General features: G+C 42.2%; 1 protein-coding gene across 2 annotated transcripts in view; it reads right to left on the bottom strand.

Annotated features, from left to right (window-relative positions):
• The window catches only part of Gdap2 (ganglioside induced differentiation associated protein 2), a 73,819-nt gene extending 60,793 nt beyond the window's left edge, over positions 1 to 13,026 (bottom strand). The window contains exon 1 of one of the 2 annotated variants that reach the window (XM_078182876.1): positions 12,652 to 13,026. The gene's annotated coding sequence lies outside the window, so the exon portion shown is untranslated. Of the gene's footprint in view, positions 1 to 3,554; positions 3,781 to 12,651 lie in introns of those variants that run through there. The other variant, XM_078182884.1, reaches the window with a different exon arrangement.
• Between the last annotated feature and the right edge of the window lie 3,382 nt (positions 13,027 to 16,408).

The raw sequence follows: 16,408 nt of genomic DNA, 5'->3' as shown, positions 1-16,408 counted from the left end.
GGAGACGCGCGGATCGTGAAGGATATCCGCGAACGGGGCCGCGTTAACGCGAGAAATAATGGCGCGGGGCGCCGCGACCCAAATCGTCGATAAAAGATCCCGGTGCCTCGAACGGCTTAAGATTCGACGCGGGATCCAACGCTGGATGCCAAATGATCCCCGGGCGGAGGAAGCACAAAGTTGGCACAACGTACCGGCGAACCGATTCGAGGCGTTACGCGCGTCGGTGCATTCACCCGACATTCACCCCCTCCCCCTCCCCTCCCCTCCGCCCCCCCTGAGAAATGTTATCAAACGGGTATTGATTAACCGCGGGGAGGAGATTCATTAAGCCGGATCCACGCTCGCGACGAGTCGTTTTCCATCCCGGCTATTTTTAGTAGAACTCCGAGCGATGCTAAGACGGCGCGCATCCATCTTGACAAATTAATTTCATTTAATTTTCTAGTTTGAAAATATAAAAATTGCTTTTATAGAAGATCCAAGTCTTTAACATATGTAAAGATTTTTTGTAGTGAGTGGAAGTAACTACTTTGGGTCTGAATGTCTTACGCTTTAAAATGGACGCCTTTAACCCCTTGATGTATCATTTTCTCCACAGTTATAGTAATTAAACATTTTTCCACTGAGTTAATTTTTTAAGGAGAGGCAGAAAATTTATTCTAAGTATAAATAGTGATGACAAAGAATTAGATTTTTATACCAATTTTAAGGACAGAATAACATCCATATTTAATAAATTATTCCTAATAATTATCATCGCATGTCAAACTCGTCAAAGTACTCTAAAGGATCAAATAAATAAAAATGACAATGTCATATAGTTACGCTATAAAATCGTTGCCAATAGCGCGTCAATTAACAATTTATTTTCTCGAAATACCTCTTCCAAAAGTTCACCCATTCCAACATCAACGCGGCGAATTTTAATTTCTCAAAAAAATCGCACAGTCTAATATTTCAATCGCGGAATCCACGGTCGACCGCAAACAACGGTTCCGCAACGTTTCCCCCGTATCGTTCGCGCGGTAGCAGCGCGACCATGCTTGATCAATCTCCCGTGCCCGGCGCTCGAGTTTCGTCTCTTTTCGATCGCGTTCCGTCCTAGATGGTTCGCGTGTCGTTTTCGAATACCAGCATCGGTTACCTCGACGGAAGGATACCGTTTTTCCTATTAGTTATTTAAGCGCGCCGCGGGGCTGTATCGAATGCAAGCGAACACGCACGGAACCTCTCGCGTGTGCGCGCGCGTGTTCGATCCTCCCGTGTTCCCCCCTCCTCCGCCCCCTCCCCGCGTCGCGACAACGATTTCATAATTCAGGTCACGCATATCTCGAAGTCCGTTATTATACGCGCTCCCCCCCCTCCCCGGTATCGACTATTGTTCGAATCGGCGGTGCTTTTCGAAACGTCCGGGCGCGAGACGGTTCGCCCGAACACTGTCGCTGACATAAATGGATACCTCTCTTAATGCGACGCCGGCTAATTACGCGCCGAACTATGATTGTCGTGTGACAGGGGGAACGTGATAACAATCGGGAGACGATCGCGCGCGCGATGAGAAAAAAATGACGATTGGGCGTGGGATATTAAGAGCGATAAAATCTGTTGGGGATATGGATAAACGAATTTGGACTTTGACGGTCCCGTAGGACCAATTACGGGACACGTTTCTCGCGGGGGAATCGTAAATGAAAAGTGTCTCGTTAGCGTCCGCAAATATTAGTCGTGGATGAGCTTTCAACGCGAACGGAAACATTTGGAATGTTAATTTATAATACGCAAACCGGCGGGTTAGAATCATACCGGCGCGAGTCACATTTTCCTTATTTGCTGGCGTTATGGGGTCACTGGATTCATCTCTTATGATGTTAGATTGTCATTGCGCATTCTGTCGCTATTATCATGTCACTATTACTATTATTATTTTCATCATTATTATCATTTTTGTACTTATTATTTACCTCGGATTACATTTTGTTATGTTATTATACTTATTTTTATTATAATTATATTTATATCTATGTTAGTGCAAAATATAAATATAATAAAATAACATGGATATAAGTATGATTGTAATAAAAAATTTCATTTATATCTATGTTAGTATAAAATATAAATATAATAGAATAACGTAGATATAAATATAATTATAATAGAAAATTATATCTATGTTAGTATGAAATAAAAATATAATAGAATAACATAGATATAAATATAATTATAATAAAAAATTGTATTTATACTATATATACTTATACCATATCTATCTGTACACATTTATCCAACATTTGTGTTGCTGCACAATATTCTATAATATATATTTATTATCGTTACAGTAACACGCCGTTATCTCGTATCACGTGGTACGTTTATAGAGACTGATTGCTATGCTTTTTGATAAAGTACTACCTAGCCATTAATCTAAAGACACTGTTTGATATGTGTCGTAGACTATTTCCTCCGTTGATAAGCCAAGGTTGGCGCGACCACCAACGTCTGATATCGAATGATCGATGCCTCTAATTGACACAGACGGTTTTCCATTCGAAAGCCTTAACAAATACCGATAAACAAGACTATTAAAAACGACAACGCCAAATAAATTAACAATAGCGTTAAAAAACGACACCACGTGTCCTGCGACGTAACGAAAAGATTAACATCGACTTGAAATTTATATACAACAATTTTTATTCTCGATCGAGCAGTTCCGGTTCGGTATTGTGTTCCCAACGCCGTTAAAAATATTCTCTGTTGGAAAAGCATGAATCCCGGATACGCCGAAATGTAGGTTAAGATGCCGGAGCGCGGTGCTTTGCGAGTCCCCGAGATACGCGGCATGTACGACTTCGGCGGTTCTCTCTTTCTCCCCTTAAAAACCACGGAAGTAAACATAATGTCGGCCGTAAATACCGAAAATACTGCCGCCCCTAAAGAACGCCACCGTGGACACAATTTTCACGAAAGCGACGAGCGGCGTATATTTGATAAAATAACGCCGCGAATTCGCTGGAATTACGCAAGCACGCGGAAGCTTAAAAAAAGAACGAACGCGAAAAGCGCGAACGCGTTTTCAATGTTATTTACCCGATTGAAATACGGTTGGTAAAACGACCGGGTGGAAGATATAAACGTGGTGTATTAATATTAACGTTGAACGGAAGACGCGGGTATACTTCGGACGATTCAATTACATTTGGCGGACAACCAGCGGAACGAAATAGTTTAATTCGCGAAACAACCCCTCCTGACAAGACCGTAAATTGGTTTTCTGCTTGTTGTTGCTTATCATTGATTAAGCCACGCGTTTCTGCTCTATGGACTAACCGGAGAAAGTACGGCGCGAATTACAGGTGTACCAGCGACAACGAAACTATTCGAAGATGAACGTACCGCGTAATAATGTGCGCCAATAAGCGTCGAGTAAAAAAGAAAAATTAACCGGTTGAGATGTGAAATAACTGATGGAAAATTTGAAGCGATTAATAAGGATTATTAAAGATCGTTTAAACTGTTCCATCGCGGTCGATTCAATCTCAGCGTCTACTTACATCTGCACCGCGATCGGAGAGAGAATCTTTTCCGGCGTGGCCGATCAACAATTAATTAATTCGATATCGCTGGACGGCGACGAGTCAGTGGCGAGTGACGCGGCCGGTTTCGTAACGCGCGCTCGGCATTTTAAAACACAATTGTCACCGCGTATAAATATTACGCAGCCTTAAAACGCTCGCGGAATGACTAACGGGCGGTGATGTCCGCGCGCGGGCGCGTCGTCGAACGTCGCGTTCCCTTCGGAAGTCGACGGTACACTGATGCTCTTAACATTAACGCAACCTTTTTTTTTCCCCCGTTTGGTAATCTCTAGCCAGGCAGCGGCGGATCTGCTTCGCTAACCGTTCGTTTCCGTAAGTGGGACGAATATTATCAGCGATTTTATGGCGTTTAACCGGTCGAACCGCCGGGAGGCTCTCGTCTGAGGACATTGGTCCGATAGGTGTGAAACGTTTTAATCGTTCCGTTGCACTGTTTATACAATGTTATCGGTACGCGTTCGGTGTAATTGTTTATTTAGCAATATCGGTACTATTCGGTCGGACTATTTGTTTAACGTTATCAGTGCTATTCGATGATTTTGCGTGCGTTTCATCGATCGCTTTTCAGCGCAGTTTCTCCAGAGAGAAATTAGTTGTTTTGTCTTGAGCTTCGTTTCGCGCTGGGATGCGCGAGATTTATGAATACGTTGCGCAAGAATTTTAAGCGTAGGAGGATTTTTCTTGTGAAAGGTAAGATTATTATTTCCTTGTGACGTAAATACATGTTGTACGCTGCTAAGAGGACGGGAAATTCAATTTTATCCTTCTGTTATTACTATTTAAATGTAAACGTTCTGTTTGACGTAGAGTAACAAATAATAATCTACGCGGCTCTGGAATAAATTATAATGGAAATAGATAATCATTTAGCTGCGTTGTTTTATTATTGAGATCAATTTTGTATGCGTTTTATCGATCAAATGGCTGGGAGTTTCTCTCACAAATTGTTCTAACATTATAGTAAGATGCGCAAAATTTATGAATATATTGCGCAAGCATTTGAAAACGTGGGAGAAGTATTTTTATTGTAAAAGGCAAAATTAACATTTCCTTGTGTCCACGGCTAAGAAATTAAAATTTTGAAAATTATGTCTTCCGAATATTATTTTACCTATTGTATATGGCAGTAAAAATGACTGACTACAAGAAAGCGGATTTTTATGCAAAACAACAATTGTCTGCTTTTATTGCAAAATATAGTAACTGTATATTTCCTTATTAATTATTTTAACGAAGCAAAGTTGAGACGATTAGTAAAATTCTTTAAACCCTCCCAGCGTTTCATGTTCGATCCAATTTATCGTAAATGGAAAAAGATCCGCAGTCCGCTAATTAAGTTACCATTTCTTTCTGACGTGTGCACACGTGGCCCGCCGCTAAGAAGTTAAAAAACAAATCGTACGCAACTAATGCACGGGGTTGCGTAATCGTTTCTCAGTGAAAACTCTTTCAACATTTCGTCCGCGGCTGAACGAAAGCGTTGCAACACCCGTCGTAACCTTTGCCAATTATTATCCCCCCTGAAATTAATTTTGCAAACAATTTTACGGGCACGGTAACGCAAACGTTAATTGACTAGAATTTCTGGAAATATTTTTGTATTACCCGAAGCACTACACGGCGCTTTTTGCGTCATCAACGTCGTCGCGTATCCAGCGCTGGTACCGAAAGGATTAATACTTAATTATTAATAAATATTCTAAGAATCCTCCGCGCTCACCGGACGTTTAATTCGCGGAAGCGGCACGCTTTCCACGAATCCGCGTACACGAGATGCCGTAGAATTTCCGAAACATTCGCGAACTAATAATCATCGTCATCGGCACTCCCGCAAGTTCCGTAGCTAATTAGAAAATTCATGTAACGCGAACTATTAATAAAGAGGCGGGCGGCTCGCGCCGCGGCAATCTAATATCGCGATCGTAAATCAGGCTTCATTCATTAGTGCTCGGCGCGTCGTCGTCGTCGTCGTCGCCTGGAAGGGGAAAAAATTCGCGTTGCAGCGAAACGATGGAGGATCTTAGGTGTTCTCTCGCAGCACGATGGAACGCGGAGCCCGCGTCGGTATATTAACACCGCGCGCCACAATGAAATTCGTTAGTTAAAGCCGCAGCGAACCGGAGAGAAGCCGGGGTGAGCCCGCTTTGAGCGTAGAGCGGCTGATAAAGAGACGCGGGCACCGGGTCGATGTAAAGCCTGTAAACGCGCTGGCGGCACGGCCGAAAGTGCATGACCCAAATTATCAACACGGCGACCCATCCCCCCCCTCCTATGGTGCGCGTCGGGTATAGATTGGCCGTTTAGCATTCGGTAACCCGCAGCATCTTGAGAATGAAGGGACGCGGGCTGTTTGGGCTGCGGCTTCGTTTGAACGACGGGATCTATGCGGCTATTGTTCGCCGGTGAACCGCGTCCATCTTGTCGAATCGATCGCGGCCTTTTCATTCGACTGTCCGGGGCGACCGAACAAATGTTGCTTGTTTTCGTCTCGGCTGAATGACGGTTGCCCTTGGTACGACCTAATTTGTGGTTAAGGCTGATTTAATAGACACAGTATATTACGCTTTTATAACAGAAATTAATCAGGTATAATAGAGAATTTTGAAACGATTGAGACGCTTCGACTGTCTTGATGTATTAATTTGGAATTATTGTAATTGTTGGCGGAAGAAAAATTACTGGTGGTTGGTTTTTGTGTTAAGGTTTTATTCATAGTTAGATAAAGGATTTAACGCACTTGTAGCAGAATAGAGCAATTATGGAATAAAGCGGTAAAACGATTAAGAGACCTCAAATAGCTTGGTGTATTAATTCAGACTTATTCTAATCCTTCACGAAAGAAAAATAACTTGTACTTCTCACGAAGATTCTCAGTCTGTAATACTAATGATGATATAAATATTTCACGTCATCGAAATAAAAAAAAATTCTATATATTTAAAAACGTCGTAATGAAGATGAACTTAAAATTCATTAAAATTTTGTTAATAAAATTTTACTAAATTTAATAATAAGCATTAATATATTATTAATTAATCTGACTAGCAAGTAGCATAAATCCCATGGGTTTTAATGAAAAGAATGAGGCAGCAGCACATCGATCACAGAAACGCGATTGCTATCGATTACGCATAGGTTTACGGTGCATTAAGATGCACAGGCATGCGATTCGAATGATTATTGGTCAACGCTGGTTTATTACATCCAGCGGTTCCATACTCGAAGAATGTTAACAAAGGGTGTAACAAAACCCTCGCCTTTTGTCGTCGATGAAAAACAACAAAAAATACCTGTTCTTGTCAATTACAGTCGATCACGGAACAATCGCGAGTTCGATTCCCCGCAGGACCCTTTGTTACCGAATTTTTGACACGGCAACAATATTCTCGCAACAGTGACGAAATCATACGTCCGAGTCTCTGCAAATATCGCGCGCCACTCCCGGGATTCCTACGGCAAGCAGACAGAGAGAGGAAGTTTAATTTACTCGGAGTTAATGGGAAACGCCGTGCGCGACGAAAAACCTTTGTCTAAACATTCGAAAAGAGAAATTGTAAAACGGCCGGATCGCGAGCGTTTCCACGAAATTTTTGCGAAACTTGTACAAACACCGCCGCGGGAAGAACGACCGCGCGCCGCTTAATAGATAAGAGAGCCTACCTCCCTACTCTCGCTTGTATAAGGTTGTTGCAAACTCTTCGGATCCTAGGTGATAAAATTTACCGCCTGGGTAAACCGTGCGATCGCGCAATAGGCCAGTATCAGCTACAGAGCTATTTTAAAACCGAAAGAAACCGGTCCGCAGACGCGCGATTAATCTTCACCTTGAAACCCGGAATCTTCGAAAGGTCCCTGGCCTTTCACGTCTTCGCTCGACATTCGAAAAATATTCGTCGCGGAAGAGTGATTTATGTGTGAAACGTTACCGTTTCTTTGTCACGATATTTTCTATTTGTTGGATGGGAACAGATGGTGATCGGTTTCTATGGAAGTGCATCGAGACTGGGGATTTTTAGGCGAAATAAAAATTTTTTGCAATCGTTGGAAAGTGCAAGAGTTGATTGAAAATATATTTCGCTTTTTAATAATATTGGTGAAACATATTTTTGGAATTTATTTTAGTAGAATATATTCTAATATGTTGGAATATATTCTAATATATATTCCAGTATATTGGAATATATTCTAATAAATATTTTAATACATTGAAATATATTCTAATATATATTCTAATACATTAAAATATATTCTAAAATATAATCTAATATATACCAATATACTGGTACTCTAATTCTTGTAAACGAAATATAATTTTTATTTCTCTAAATAGCGAACCAAAGCTCTAAAAAAATGAAAAGCAGAGAATGTAGGTTAAAGTTCAGCACCACAACGCGCCATTAGCATTTTCCCCAAGAACGAACTTTTATTCACTTTCCCGTCAATTCCCCGCGCGACGATGTCAGGCATCGCGCCGCTAACCGGTACAAGCGCGCAAACAAGCCGCACGAGGAAGTAGCCGCTGCGCAAAAGGTTCCTTGAAAATCTATGAAAAATTCCATCGAACCGAGCGAATTAAAAAATTGCACCGTCGCGTTTCCTTCTCGAGGAACCGACTTCCCTGCGTACGTTCGACCGCGGTCGTTACCGTTGAAAGCCTTTAACGACCCGAAAAGAACTGGACCCGAAGGCGGAGGACACTCGCGGCTGGATCCGGTTTTCCGAGTTCTCTTATTTTTAGTTCGCGCGTCGCGCCGGCACCGAGAGACAAAACGCGAGACGACCCGACGTCCAAATAATTTACATCGATTTCTAAATCCGGCATCGCTCGCTCGCGAATGGGGATTCGCGCGATCGAACGCATCGACCCGAGGCACCCCCTCCTCCTCCTCCGGTTTTTCCCAACCGGCGAGCCGCATCGATCATCCGCACAGGTTTTTTTGTCTGCCCCCCCCCCCCCCCCCCGATTGATTTTTCTCGTCGAGCCTTGGAACGGTCCGGACGCGCGCGCGTTAATTTCATAGTTTTTTCCTATCCCTCTCTACTGCAACGTGTTCCGTGACGATGAGAGGCGTCGCGATGAACGCACGCGATCAATTAATGACGGCCTGTCCATGCACGGAATTATTGTTCTGGCCGTGCGGGAAGGTGTGCTGTAACGCCGTCCGTCGCACTTCCAACGCTGTAAACGCTGGCGTGCAAGGAAAACTAGCGTGCTCCACGACACCATGGAAGAATAGGTTCTTTCAACAGCACGTTCGTAATAGGCGCGAAGCGGTTTGAGAAATGTTACGATTTTTAACCCTTTCGCTAAGAGCACTCTGTCAGGCGTGGTACTCTCGAGGCGCAGTGTCGAAAATTCGCACATGGCCAATCGCCCTCCTTAAGATCTTCCTGTCTCCTGTATAAGACAATGTTTTTTTAACAAAAAAGTGTTACTCGTAGCTTTAATATTAAAAGATATTTATACAATAAAATTCCGTTATTTCGACGCTTGAATTCTGTTATATCAAACACTCGTCCATACCGATCATCATATGGACACCGGATACATCCTCTCACAGTTGGATGGGAACTCGAAAGGGTTAATGGTCGTCGCGGCAAGATCGCCAACACCGTTCGATAATGGTTGTTCCATTAAAACGAGTCATTTCACGATCCTTCGTATAATTTCACCTTGCCTTCGCGTTCACCTGGACACTCGGATTGGAACTTCACTCGGAAATCGTTTCGATTCCGCGAGGAATAACGTCGCGCGTTTGAAATCCCCGTCTTGGTCTTAATCCTGGCACGGAAACCTTGAGAAAGAGGATGCTAAGCAGCGTTAGAAACCTTAGGTTGTCGAAACGAATGAATAAGCGAGCCGCAAAGCGAACGAGTGTATTGCGCTCCGCTCGCCCGTGCAACGACAAACGCACGGTTCTCAGGTAGAACAACGCGGCGACCGCGGTTTCTTTCTTGCGCGACAAGTGGGGATTAGATGGGATCCGAGCCGATCGTTATCGCGAAATCTTGTTAATCTCGGCGGGAACACTGTTGTCATGTAAATTCTCAAGGTGTAAAGTTGCGGAGGATCTGCACGCGATTTCTTATGGTTAATGCATGAGTTTGCTGATTCTGAATGCGAATTCTACCATGAGCTACTTAATTACAATAATAATAATCATTATTATGCATCGAGTATTGTAATAGTCCAGTGGACCGTCGAGTAATTTAATTAAACATTCATAAGCACTGCTACATAATCTCGATACGCAAAATTAAATATTTATTCCGGTAATAATCGGATCCTGTTGCAGGATAATTATTTTCTTAAATCAATTTTAATAGGTAGACGTTTGATATTCTCTTTTTCGATTATTCCAATGTGTAGGAATAGTACTCAACTATCGCTGTAAATAGTTAGGTATAGAGCGTTTATTGTAATTCATTTGGAGGCGAGCGGAAATATTATTTGTAAAACTGTTCGACACGAGTCACGTGCTCCTCCACTATAATTGAGGAAAATTGTGTTGTATAGGCGGGTAAACGTCGATCTCAAATATTAGCTTTCTGTAATTCTCTTCCGTAGAACGGCTGCAAACAATTTCCAAGAGTGTACTTCGAAATTACCGAAGGCGGTTCTTCGAAACCGAGGCGCGCGCATGTTAAACGAAAATTGTGTCGGTTGTTGGAAACCGGGAGATCGTCTCCTACGAATTTTCGTAGAAATAAAAACGTTCTAAATATATTAATAATTTCAATAAATAGGAAACGATTTAACATTTTATATTTTTTTATATTAAATTGCACCGCAATTGACACTGAATTCTGTACAAAATCTAGTTTCGCGTGCAATATACAAGCGCTGTTCCTGTTAAAGTAATTCATATATTTCAGTAAGGAAAAAATTACAAGTGAAAGAAAACGTCTGCTTCGGATTAACCCGAACGGCACCGGAGGCTTGAATAGTTCATTAAAACATGGAAGCTTTTGCTCGCACAAAACGTTCATTTATACACAATTATGCACCCGGCGATATTCTTTTTCACGAGTAGATTAGAAGTACTTAAAGCGAACGTTTAATTTCATAATTTAGGGAAGAAACTATATTTCTCCTATTTTATTGAAGAAAACTAATCCCGGCTCCAGCACGGAGAATCTAAAATATTGCACCATAGACGTTAACGATGTTTCTCGTATTCGTTTATACATCTGAAAACATAAATAAATTTAAGCTATAGAACTGTGCTATTATATGCCATAGAAAAGCGTGGAAACTTGAAAAATTCATTCGGTAACGACGAATCCGTTCCCGTCGCCCGTAGCAAAAATAAATCTATCATCGAGTTTCCTCCGACTTCCTAAAAATCAATATGAAACATTACCACAGCGTGGGATATGCGTAAAAACCCGACACGAACGATCACCCTATGCTTAAACAATCGCCGATGAAAATTCACCACTCGCGACATACTGGTTTCAGCAAAGGAAAGCGAAAGTCCTGGCTTTCATTTTTCATAGAAGCGACCGGGCGAATAAAACTTTTGCGTGAAGATACGTAACCCGGCCGTAACTTTAACCTATTTCCCCTGCAATTCGACAATCAATAAAACCATAAAAATATCTACTGATATCATCTATTAATCCTAAGCATTTTCAAATTACGAAAACATTATCCTATAATTATTGCACATAGAAAACGACCGTAAACTCCAACATACATTCGTGTCCTAAAAAAGGACAATGGCGGTTATCGGTTAAAGCAACGACAGCAGCGAAAACGAACTCTCGCTACGTTCCCATAAACTAGAAAATTACGTTTACACGACGGGCGTGTTATTCGACGGGGAACAGGCAAAGAACGCGCGTCGTTTGCGACGTCAAGTACGAGAAGCGGAAAAGGAGAAGCACGTTGTAAACAGACATCGCGGGCCACAGCTGATAGGGAACAAGCGGATTGGCGCGAAGACGACGAATACGAGACAGAGAATGCACACGACAGGAATTATCGACGCGCGCTGCTCGAGTATATACCGCTATATCAGCTCCAGCGATCAAGGTCGCGAGGCGAGGGTCTTCCGCTACGTACATATGTTCAGGAAGCCGATGGACACGAGAGTCTAAAGACTCGGCTCCGACGAGCCCAGGCACCCGTCGTTAATTCCCGTGGACACGCTCATCCGTCCCCGACGAATAATCGATTCGAGCGAACAGAAAAGGATCTTCCCGATATTTCTCGTCGTGGAACTCGAGCCGAACGCTCCGAGACATAACCGACGCCGTCGTATCACGGCTAACTTCGTTTCCCTTCGCGAGACAGTGTCCCACAACAGGTGAATCAATTAACTACAATCGAACATCTGCTCCACGTTTGTCAACGTACTCCGTAATATCCGGGTAGAAGCTCACTTTTAGTTGCTGAGCTGGTACAGAGGTATGTAAGATTACCTCATTCTAACCGACGTTCTCACAAATTAAGAAAACTCGATACGGAATAGAGACCATGGAATCACAGAGCGTTTAGCGGGTCTCGGAAATAACGGAGCGATGTCAACGGTGATTGGAAACCGGACCGTAAAGTACTTCGGAATTCCGATAGGAAAGGGCAGCAGCATCGATAACGATCCGCGTCTCGTCTCGTCTGGTTTTCAGGGGAACGCGCGCGTCGCGGCTCGCCGTGCGAATTTCCCCGTCAGTCCGCTGTCAAATATTTGTCGGTCATTTTCGAGGGGGCCCCGTTACCCCCGTAACCTGTCACGCAATCCGGAGGAGCTCGGAACCACGGCCGCGTAGTTTCCTCCTTCCCTCCCTCGACGAATTTACGTGACAGTGACGAGAGCGGGAGCCGTTTACCAGGCGAGAGGAAACACGGAGAGAGACGACGAAGATCCCGGCGGCCGATCGAGATACCCGTCTGTCAGGAGAGACCGATAGGACAGGAAATTCCCCCCATGGAATTTCCCATGGGCGAAGTAGGAGAAAGCGAGACGGCGAGGAACCGCGTGTTCCGTCGCGCCGACGCGCGACGCGACACCGAACGCGACTCGTCCCGTCGTTTACAGCTCTCGCTCACCTGCGAATCGTCCGCGTATCGTTGCGGCCAATGCTGGACTAAAATGCGGATCCAGGTGCTGGACAGCTTTCCTCTCGCTCGCTCTCCCTCTCTCTTTCTCTCTCGCTCCCTTTCGCTGTCTCTCTGTCTCTTTTTCTCTCGCGTGACCCGTGCCTCCTCGACTCCGCCGCGTTCCCCTCTCAAGAAACTTCCGCCCGACCGTGCTCGGCACTCTTTCCTCCTTCGGCTAAACTCTATGGTGGAAACGTCACCTCCGCTTCCTAGTTCCCGAACTGATCTCGTGAGCGCAGCTCCGAGCGTAAACCCGCCAAGACGCCCGGGCGTTTCGTCGCATTCGTGCACGAACAGTAACTGACGGCGGCGGCTTCGTCATCCGAGCGATCAGTACGGTACCTGAGCGCGCGTACGCTCCAGCAGACCGACTCCCCGGCGGACCAATCGGAACGCGACCCCGTCCGACTCGCGCACGCGCGAACTCACGGCCTACGGCGGCACCGTTTGAATCCCTCGATCGTCGAATACCGAGTGCAGGCTCGGTTTAATCAGTTTCTGATTATTAATATAAAGAGCGAATCATTTATATGGTATATTATATTGTAAATGGTATGTTAATTTTGTTTAGAGATCAATAATTAGCGCTTACTGAACAATTATTGTATAAGACCCGTTATACGTCTAGGAAAAGTTAAATATTTCAAAATAAATTATTGAATAATCGTATCTGTTAAATTCCAAACAAAAATCATTTTTGCAAAAGTGATAGTTGTTGATATATAAAACTGCTCCGATATTTTTGGATTACCCGGTACATTGCAAGTTCACTGTTCCTTGACACGGATTCGTCGCTCCGCAATTGTCTGCCATTCGCTGCCAGATGGCACCTGTTGTTACATTCGTTCCAACTGATGGAAACCACGCGTGTAAATAATTTAACCACCGGAGCAGGCGAAATAATTTATTTGCAATTTCATCTGAACATTGCTGAAACACTCATTTAAAAATTTCTTGCAATTTTTATTGTAAATATATATTTACGAAGGAATTAATTTCATTGGACAACGATACAAAAATATATTTGTCCATTTAATTATTCTGATTGCACAAATCTAAAATTAGTAACTTTTGCTATATCACAGTTTTAATATTGAAAAAGTAATATGGGAAATTGATTAAACGATACACGATATTTGAAAATAAAAATATATTTACGTCCTCTGGCAAACATTTTAGTTTTAATTAAAATCACGTGTTTATACGCCTTTGTTTTTCAATTTCCTCCTGGTGCTTGAGTATTTTTATCAGTTAAAATAAACTATTCGCATTTGCCAATTTCAGAGTGTTTCTTTCATTAATGTTTATCAAGGACTCCATCGGCCCACTATGAATATTTGTTTAACTATAACGCGTATTTCCGTATGAACGTGACAATGCAATTCCATTTGATAAATTGAAAACGCCTCAGAAAATCAACAATAATATCGCTTAAAATTTCCACTTGGCAATAATGTCATTCTAATTTCACCTGTTAATCTGTTATAATTATTAACAAGATGACTGAGCATTTACGCGCTTTCTTAATTAATGTTATGAAACAGTTAACATTTGATAACAGTATAAATGTTATTTTTGTTATTTAGAGGCATCTTGTATTCGAGTTTATAATATGTTTACAAAACGATGAGAAATAGCTCAGCGAAATTGCAAACAATCTCCCCGTTTCTGCAGGCGTCTTGGAGTATTGATTGCCACTTTGTTTCCACTACGAAATTCATCGAAATTCTAGGCACGAGTGTCTGTTTCCGTTCTGTCGGGCCACTGGGTCCGCGATCTCATGATCAAAGCCCGTCCACACCGGACATGACAAGTGTGACACGCAATCATGTAGAACACAAACAATATTAATAGTTTTCCTGCCTCGATTATGCGTCCGCGTTTCTGTCACTGCGCGTTGCAATTTTTTAGCGGTTTTATTAAAATAAAGCTATTTACATATGCTATTCTATATTTGCAAAAATTATAATTATTTTTTTTTTAATTATTTTATATAAATTAATTTCTAATAAATAAATTATATATATGTGAGGAAAGAAAAATTGTGCAGAAAGTTTATTATGCAAAAGAGCTTTGTGTATACACAATAGCTAAACGAATTTCCCAAATTGGTGTTACAATGACTAGAAAAGTTGGCTTTTGTTTGGTAGTAGACAACACACGGCGTGACGTAGGGAAAAGTCATTATGACGAGCAGTCTCTCCGAAACGATCGATGGCATTGCCCAACCGCATCGCGCGTTTCACTATCAAAGAATGCATTGATTTTGCTGCATCACGAAATTGGCGTCGACACTCTTTCCGAACGTACTATCAAAACTGTGTCGAAAAGTCGTCTTTTCTTGCGCAGCGCATACAATTCACGCTGCGTAAGCGTATTATCTATAATCAATGGACTAAATGTATTCATCAGGTTTAGTATTGTTACAAGCGATTTTTAATAAAATTGGATGTAACAAGCAATTAATCATTTATCTAAATAACAATTGAATCTTTCAAGCTTGTGGCCTTTTTTAATTATTATGGACTTGATTAATCATTTATCTAAATAATAATTTAACTAATAACTCGTCAGTTAAAAATCTGAAAAATTATACCAATAAGAAACACGTCGCTACGTTCATTGTTCGTTTCCTAGACAAATTCGCGTCCGACTTTGTTCTCTTTGTGTAAAATTGTTCCACCTGTCACACAGGATATCAAACGCACAGAATCCGGCAAATTACGACGTCCACAAACAAAGATTTCTGCGCACACACAGCCAGCCTTGGAACACATCGAGTCTCGTACAATAATAAATGTTTTCTCCGAGCTGTGCATTTTGCAGTGCGTTCTTCGAATTAGATTTGTATAGAGCAGTTATTAACAAAAAGAAACGCAGAGAATGCGAACTTTGCTACATCGTTTCTTTGGGCCAAGATTATTTATATTTATATAGTAAATTATAGTAAATTATTATAATCTAAAAAAATAAATTTTTGACTCTGTATTTATAATTTCGTTAATTTTAATTGATCTTGATGGGATAGTTCGAGTATCGTTCGGCTATTCTTATTAAATATATAAAGGGCGAGCGTTGCCGCAGTGGCCGCCGGGAACACGAACCTACAGGAAGTCGGTACGTTTCTGTTCGCGAGCACGTGTACCACCACTTCGTTGAAACGGTTCGAAAAACCAACTAAATATAGAATACGAGCGGCGCTATTGTTAGGTCGCCTACGTTTTCGTAGGCCACGTCTTTCGTTCAAACTTGTCCTCGCGCGATCGTCGCGAATTTATGGGACCTCGGGGTATTTCACCATTCACGCCGCGAACATGCGCCTCCAAAACAGAGTTGCACAGTGGTTGCTGCAAAGTCAGCGCACGAGATGTTAACAAAGTTTTAAGGGAGTACTCTTACGTGCCTGAAAGCTTGCAGCACCGAAACATTGCTATTACAGAGTGATTTAGGATTGTTATAATTTATTCGGTTCTTGGACTGTTGTTTCTTTAGGTTTTTGTTTTTTGGACTCTTGTGACTCTTAGACTCTTGTTTTATGGATTATAGTTTCGTAGACTCTGGTGTTTTTGGACTCTTGCTTTTTGGACTTTTGTGACTCTTAGACTCTTGTTTTATGGACTCTTGTTTCATAGATTCATGTTTAGTAGACTATTGTTCCATAGACTATTGTTTCATAGACTCCTGTTTCTTAGACTATTGTTTCATA

This window comes from Augochlora pura, chromosome 1 (assembly GCF_028453695.1).
Source record: "Augochlora pura isolate Apur16 chromosome 1, APUR_v2.2.1, whole genome shotgun sequence".
Taxonomy (NCBI): domain Eukaryota; kingdom Metazoa; phylum Arthropoda; class Insecta; order Hymenoptera; family Halictidae; genus Augochlora; species Augochlora pura.
Note: the sequence above shows the minus strand (reverse complement) of the source record. Positions and strands in the feature narration are given on the sequence as shown.